The 7,384-nt window shown below is 39.2% G+C and overlaps 1 long non-coding RNA gene across 1 annotated transcript; it reads right to left on the minus strand.

Annotated features, from left to right (window-relative positions):
* Positions 1–829: 829 nt before the first annotated feature.
* LOC114919864 (uncharacterized) lies at positions 830–2,121 on the minus strand. Its single transcript, XR_010666924.1, has 2 exons — positions 1,956–2,121; positions 830–1,524 (listed from the first exon to the last, which is right to left on the minus strand). It is a non-coding gene; the product is annotated as an uncharacterized lncRNA (long non-coding RNA).
* Between the last annotated feature and the right edge of the window lie 5,263 nt (positions 2,122–7,384).

Raw genomic sequence — 7,384 nt, forward strand, 5'->3', positions numbered from 1 at the left:
TGTGGTCTTTTCATAGTGCTTACTTCCTGATCGAAGTGATAACAATTAACCATTGAGGTGTTTGGCTAATTAGCTCATGTCGTGTCATTTTGAATGGCAGTGTTCTGAAATTGCAAACATGTGACTTTATGTCAGATTGTTGTGTCTTATGCAGAGAACCGTGTTCAGTGCATTTAAAAAGTCTCATTTTGAATTGCAAAATGTGTGTAAAGCAGAAAATGTGTTTAGACTTCTGGAGACTTGAGAAGAGGTTTTGCTCTGTGTGTCAGTTTACATAATTGTGCTATGCACGTCATTTTAGTGTGTTAGCAATTGGAAAAAACTGTAATAACTATATTCCCGTCCCCTGTTTTCTTGAGCTGCTGTAATGCACAAATTTCCCCCACGGGGATCAATAAAGTTTATCTTTATCTTTATCTTTATCTGCAAATATTTCTGTGCATGTGAATAATCTGAAGAATTTTCTACAATTCGAACTATTTTAGTATTATGGCAAAGCATACTAAAGATGAGAGTGCTTTTCATTATGCCCAACAGTGTGTAGATGGTTAGACAAAAATCTGGTAATATGAATGAAGTGTGGTGCCATTTGGTGCAAAAGTTTGATTTTGATAATGCTATATGTAGTTTTGGTTGCAGTGCTTCATTTTGCAGGATATATGAGGTATTTTGCAGTTTGGGTGTGTATTTTGATAAAACCAGCATAGTTTGCAAAATTGTTTTTTCGCAGTGGGAAAAAACTGTAAAGCAACACCTTTATTAAAAATGAAAGAAATAGTCAAGAATATTATAAAAACTCTGCAGTAGAAGAAGAAAAACAAGTCAGTCCTCGTGTCATACAGAGTTTATTAAAAACAAAAAAGCTTTAAAATAAGAAATGCAACATAAATCCTCAAACACATCTTTCCTTTAATACAATCATCTTTGCCTTTGAATCAACACAAAAATAAAAGTTAAAAGTTAACATCTTTAAAACGACACAGAAAAAAAGAGAAACAGCGGACCAGCTTCTCTCCCACACAAGTGTTCCTGCAACCGCTTCAGAGACCACTCCACTACCAAGCAGAGGTAAGCTGCTCCACTGTTTGTCCCCACTACAGTGCACCTTGTGTTACTGAACATTACCCGACACACAGTCAGCACTCCAGCTTCCGTCCAGTTTTAGTGCACGACTGCAAATATTGTTTATCTTGCTAATACTCTACCTTTGGTGATAAAACCAATCTAACAATGACTGAACACAGATGAGTCAAAACATGTAAAACCATACACAAAACATTACAAAAGTTATTCTCTTCTTATGGTCACATTGCTGTAAGATTTTACATTCCCCACAGTCTTATAATATACATATCAAATATTTAATACGTCTTAAATGAGCACATCTTTTTAGCCAGTCGGAGGAGTTCTGACCCCGGTGTAGATCGTCTCTTCTGTTACTGCTTTGACTTTTCTCTTCTCTCTTTTGTCCGTTCTAATCTTAGAAAAAGTCGGTGCATAATAAACCAACGAGTCCTCAGCGCTCTGAGAAAATAACAAAAAATAGTTTGAAGTCAGTATGCTGTTGATAAAGCTGTGCAGAGTATGTATCATGAATTTAGTTTCAACAGCAACATGAGGGTGAAACTTTTGACCTGCGAGAAAGTTTGCATGAGCGCTATAAACGACCAACGGTATAAACGACCGCATAAACGACCAACGGTTAACGGGGGGACAACTTTCTCGCCGTGCATCAATCAAAGTCTGTCTAAGTAGTTCTGACAAATAATGTTAGCATGCGTTGCTAACTCATCAGGGGACAGTAAGGTTATTCATACAACATCAGGTCATTATATGGTAATGTCAGCTACCTGAGAAAAAATAGGATGAGCCTGCAGATATTTCTATAAACTTATAAAAAGCAAAACAATATTCCAACAAATGATTCTCGTTGAATCTTTTCTGAAGTATCTCACCTGCTGGCGTCGTCGATCTGCTGCAGGATGTGTTTGCAGAACTTCAGCAGCTGTGATATCAATTAAAAACAAGATGTAAACGTTTAATTTACACAAAGTTATAAAGTTAACATTTGCTCAATACTTTTATTTATTTATTGGAGATAATGTTCTGTTACCTTTGCTGGAATCACACGATTTAGTCTTGATGATATGAATCAGGAAAGCTATGATAATCAAGCTTATAGCCAAAGCAGCTGATAACAGAAACAGAGCTATTACGGCCGTCTGATTGTCGGCTCCTGAAAACATATAAAAACTTATTGTGTTAAGATGTTACATTAAAATCTTCCAGGTAGATTCAACTATTTGAAAATGAATGTTAAAAAAAGATTCATATTGAATGCTGTGCAGTTACCTTTGATGTCAATCTTTGTCCCATTTCCAAACAATATCTCTCCACATGCGGCCACAGCACAGAAATAAGTCGAGGCGTCGGAGGAGTTGACGGTCTTTGAGAAGCTGTAGACACATTTCTGTGGAGAGTGAGCCTCTGGACTCTCCTCACATCCTCCAGGTCTGTTTCCATGAGTGTAAATGACACTGGGATGATTTTCATCTGATCCGGCTCTGAACCAGAACACTCTGTGTTTCCCTGGACATGTGTTGTTTTCAGACTCAGAGAGAACAGAACACTGCAGAGTCATCAGGTCTCCTGGGTGGACTGGATCCTGTGAAATGTCTTGAACGACTGAGGTGATACTGGGCTCTGGTCCTGAATAAATTCAATACAAAGTAAATACGCTGGATTTGTTAAAAATATTCAAAGTAGCTGCAGTTTAGAATTAAGAGAAAAACATCCTAGAAAGTATGCTGTATGTTTTTTCCTTATTCAGGGGACATTTGGTTGACTGCTCTCATAAATGGTGTTAGGTATTATTTTAAAGAAGTTGAAGTGCATTTTATTTACCTTTAATCTGCAGAAATGTTCCTTTTAAAACTGTCATTTTAATACTCTCTTGTTTCACACAAAAGTAAAGTCCAGTGTCGCCGACTTTTACTCCATTAATAATCACCACAAACGTTCCAGGCTCTTTTTTTGCTGTGAATCCAGGAGTTTCTTCAACAAGGTCAGAATCAATGGCATTGGTTCCTCCCAAAACCTCAGGCAAATCACCAGAAACGAGCCGGAGCCAGAATAATTGTGTTGAATACCAAGAAGCATCACGAGGACACGTCAGAGTCACATCATCTCCAACACCAACAGTCTTTGTCTCAAAGTTCTCATAGATGGTGCATCCTGAAGAAAATAAATATATGTCAGTGTTTAACAACAGAGAAAGATCATGTATGCTCTGTGCTAAAAATAAAACATATTAATCCTTAAAAGATCAGAATTAGACGAGAAGATTGGACATAAACTTACGAGCAAGTGTGAGCATCAGTAGAAAAACAAGAACAGACTTCATTTTCTCCTTCGTCCACTTAATACAGCAGTAGAATGAACTCGTATGAGAAGCTGCTTCTCCTTCATAGAACCATATAAAGTAGGAGGGAACAATCACAGGGCAATCTGATTGGCCCTTCATTATGAGGGTATTACTTTAGAACCACAGTGGAAATTTTTTTTGACCGTCTTTCAAGCTAAAGCACATGAAACAATAGAAGCAGCAAGCTTCTGTTTCAAGTTTTCATGGTGGGTTTCTGTACCTGCTGCTGAGTGGAAACACACTAACTACAGTTTTCATTAGTATTTTCCACTCGGTATAAAAGAAGCATACGTATGAACACTGAAGTCAACCAGTGGTTTGTGAAAGCATCAATTTTGAAGCCAAAGTATTTGAACGAGGATGTCGACACACATTGTCTGGTTGAGCTGCACGTGCCCAGGAAAATCTCAGAATCTATTTGTCTGGTCTGTTCTTGCTGTCCCCCAAAACACTTGAAGACAAATGTTATATCAAGACGCTTTACAGAGAGCAGGTAAAGACGTTACTCATTGTTATGTTACAAAATAATATTAGGATAGACTACCTCCCATAGTACATTTAGAGACTGTAGGTACCACGAGCAGGCCTGATAACTGAAGGCTCTACCTCCCATAGTACATTTAGAGACTGTAGGTACCACGAGCAGGCCTGATAACTGAAGGCTCCACCTCCCATAGTACATTTAGAGACTGTAGGTACCACGAGCAGGCCTGATAACTGAAGGCTCTACCTCCCATAGTACATTTAGAGTCCGTACTTAGACCTGCATTCTGGGAGTGTAATGTTCCTGAAGGGTAATACAGCATTATCAGCTCTTTAAGATAAGATTTTTCCTGATCAGAGCTTTGTAAGAGAGGAAAGGATTTTAAATTATATTCTAGATTTTATTGGGAGCCAGTGCAAAGAAGCCAATAAAAGAGAAATGTGATCCCTTTTCCTAGTTTTTGTCACTACAGCTGCAGCATTTTGTACTATTTGAAGAGTCTTCAGAGACTTACCAAGGTAGCTGTCTAGTGTGCAGCCAGCCTTATTTTATGAAGCCATAAACTCCCACTACATATCTCTTGTTGAGGCCAAACAGAGCAGGTACAAACCAGTGAGAGATTAGCACCTCCCCTCTGGCTGGTGAAAAACACAATAAAAATACTTCACGTTGCTGCCTTTTCCTAAACCTAAGTTGGTGTTGTGATACTATTTCTAATAAAAACAGTATTATAGCTCTCTCACTTTAAAGAAGGTAATAGAAAAAGTTAAGTTGAACTTCCTGAGATTCAAACAGAGTGCAGCAACAGAAAAAAGCCTCTTTGTATTCACACCTCGATGTGAAGCCTAACCACAACAGCACTTGAGTTTCCATGCATGACTTGGTCTTCAGCTGTGACTGTGAATGTGTGTTCATCTGTTTGTTTGTGTGTGTGGACAAAAAGTTGACCACAGGCAGAACACCTAAAAGTTTTAATGCACAGTGAACTAACCACTAGCATGCAAGAAATATCTCCTAAGCTGTTTCTGCTTCATGCTTTCTCTCTCTCTCACTTTCTCTCTCTCTTTCTCGCTCTCTCTTTCTCTCTCTCCCTTATAGTCATTTAATTGTAATCAGAGTTACATCAAGCTACAGTTGCAGCTCAATAAAACATTATTTTTTATTATTGAGGGGCAAACTGGACTAGGGGTGACGCATGCTTGAGCAAAGTACAGATTGCCTAGTGTGAGTGCGCCTTCAATAAGGTCAGCTCTCAGATGTTTTCTTCTTTCACTTCTGTACTCGCACCTCAAACCTCACAGCATATCCTGTTGAGGCTCAAAGTGTCTTCTGAGTAAAACGCTTCAGTGGTTGGTCAAAGACAAAGACATGGCCGACCACAGCTCGTGTCAGCGTAGCTCTTGCATGTGGCTGTTTTCGAACATGAACATTAGCCACTTGTAAAAAGTGCTGTGAAACTAACACACAAACTAGTTGTATGTGAGAAAACAATACAGCATCTATATGCATAAAAAGTACAGACACTGATGTTTAGAACAGCAGTTTAGCCATTCCTGATGTTTTTGTTCAACTCTTATCTCGGTGCAAGACGCCAACATGGTGGTGGTGGTGACAGGAGAATGCAGGATGTGATGAGGAGTGGGTTTCTGAGGCTGTCTCTGAACACTGCTGAGCTGGAATGGAGGAGGGTCACAGCGATCGCACTGAAATGACAGACTGACTGTGAAAGAGAGAGAAGAGGTTTTAAAATCTGACAGCAGCAGGATGATTGGTTGAAAGAGGTTGTGGCAGAGTCGGGTTGGTTGATTACTTACAGAGTAAACGCCCCAAATCAGCTGATCACCAAAGCAGGGAGACGGGGGGAGAGGAAGAGTGGGAGGGGCTACACTGAATGAAGAAAATCAAATGAATGTGAGAGAATATAACCAGTCTTCCTGCTTGAACTTACGCTGGGCTCCTTTTAATTGCCAATCACTACTTAGCTGTAATTGGCGGACACATTAGGAATTTAAATTGAAGTTGAAGACAAGTATTTTTTATTTTTGTGGTGAGCAAGACGAGAGCAAAGAGATTATAATAGCCATAGAGCTCAACAGTGACCGGCCAATTTTTCGGCAGCTCTGGTTCGGGAAGTTACTTTTCCCATTCAAATCCTCTTTTGGATATTTAAGGATTTCACAAAATCCTTATGAATCCTTAGTTTCACAAAATCATTATATCAACAGATTGAAGCCTGTTGCCATGACAACCAGCTACCTCAATGCTCGTGACAATAAAACATTTGATTGGGCAAAAACAAAACAAACGTGAGAAAAGGCAAAGGTTCAAGACTGTGTGCATGACTGAGTTTTTGAATTTCCCTCGGGATCAATAAAGTATCTATCTATCTATCTATCTATCTATCTATCTGTCTGTCTGTCTGTCTGTCTGTCTGTCTGTCTGTCTGTCTGTCTGTCTATCTGTCTGTCTGTCTGTCTGTCTGTCTGTCTATCTATCTATCTATCTATGAACTAAACATCCCATAATGCATTGAGAATGATTTATGCTTTACTATGCTTACTAAAGAGCATATGGGTGGGGGTCGGAGCAGGTCGTGCTTGAATGAGGACGACACAGTCCGGTGGTGGAGGCTGGGTATTCACAGGAGACACATGTAGCAAGATGTACAAGATAGATGTTGTCATGGTTTCGGTCAAACATCTTTAAAAGATAGAAATTCCTTAAATCAGATTTTTAAATGGTCAAGTTGTCTGATTGGTGAGTCACAGAGCGACGTCCCTGTATATGAGACAGTTGCAGTGGATAGCTACCTCGATTATAAACGATGATCCCCGTTCTTTGCTCAGTGATTTTCAGCTCCTTCTCTCTGGACGGAGGATTTTAGTCCCAAGGTGCAGAACCAACCGAAACAAAAGCAGCTTTGTTCCTGCCGCTATCACAGAAGTGAACAAGCTGTAGTTATATTAGCAAAAACATAAAAAAAAACATATTTTTATCCTGGATTATTTGTGTTTTTTATGGACCTTATTGGTTTACACTTCTCTCTCTTCTACGCTCTGATTGGTGGAACCTCGCGCCCTCCTATAATTCTTCTGACTTCTGTAGGTTTTGATCTTGTTTTAGTCGGTTTAAATAGTTCTCCTTCTCTCTAATGTGTTGTTCATTGTTACATCTGTTCTGTCATCTGTGTCATGATGGATGTTGATCTCGCTTGCTGCAAACAAATCTACCTACAGGTACAAATAAAGTCACCTGAACCTGATAAGTAGAAGAACTAAACTAACCCTAAAAAAACCAAAAAAAAACTGCACAACCCATTTCCACTGCTTACTCATGAGCGCTTTGCCGACTTAAAAAAAACTCTAAATTTAACTGAAAACGGGACGTGATGATTGGTTTTGCACGACGTGAATTCTTTTTTTGTCTAAGCCAATCACAACGACTTGTATTTTGTTGACCTTGATCATGTTGTGACG

Source organism: Labrus bergylta, chromosome 9, assembly GCF_963930695.1.
Source record: "Labrus bergylta chromosome 9, fLabBer1.1, whole genome shotgun sequence".
Lineage (NCBI taxonomy): Eukaryota > Metazoa > Chordata > Actinopteri > Labriformes > Labridae > Labrus > Labrus bergylta.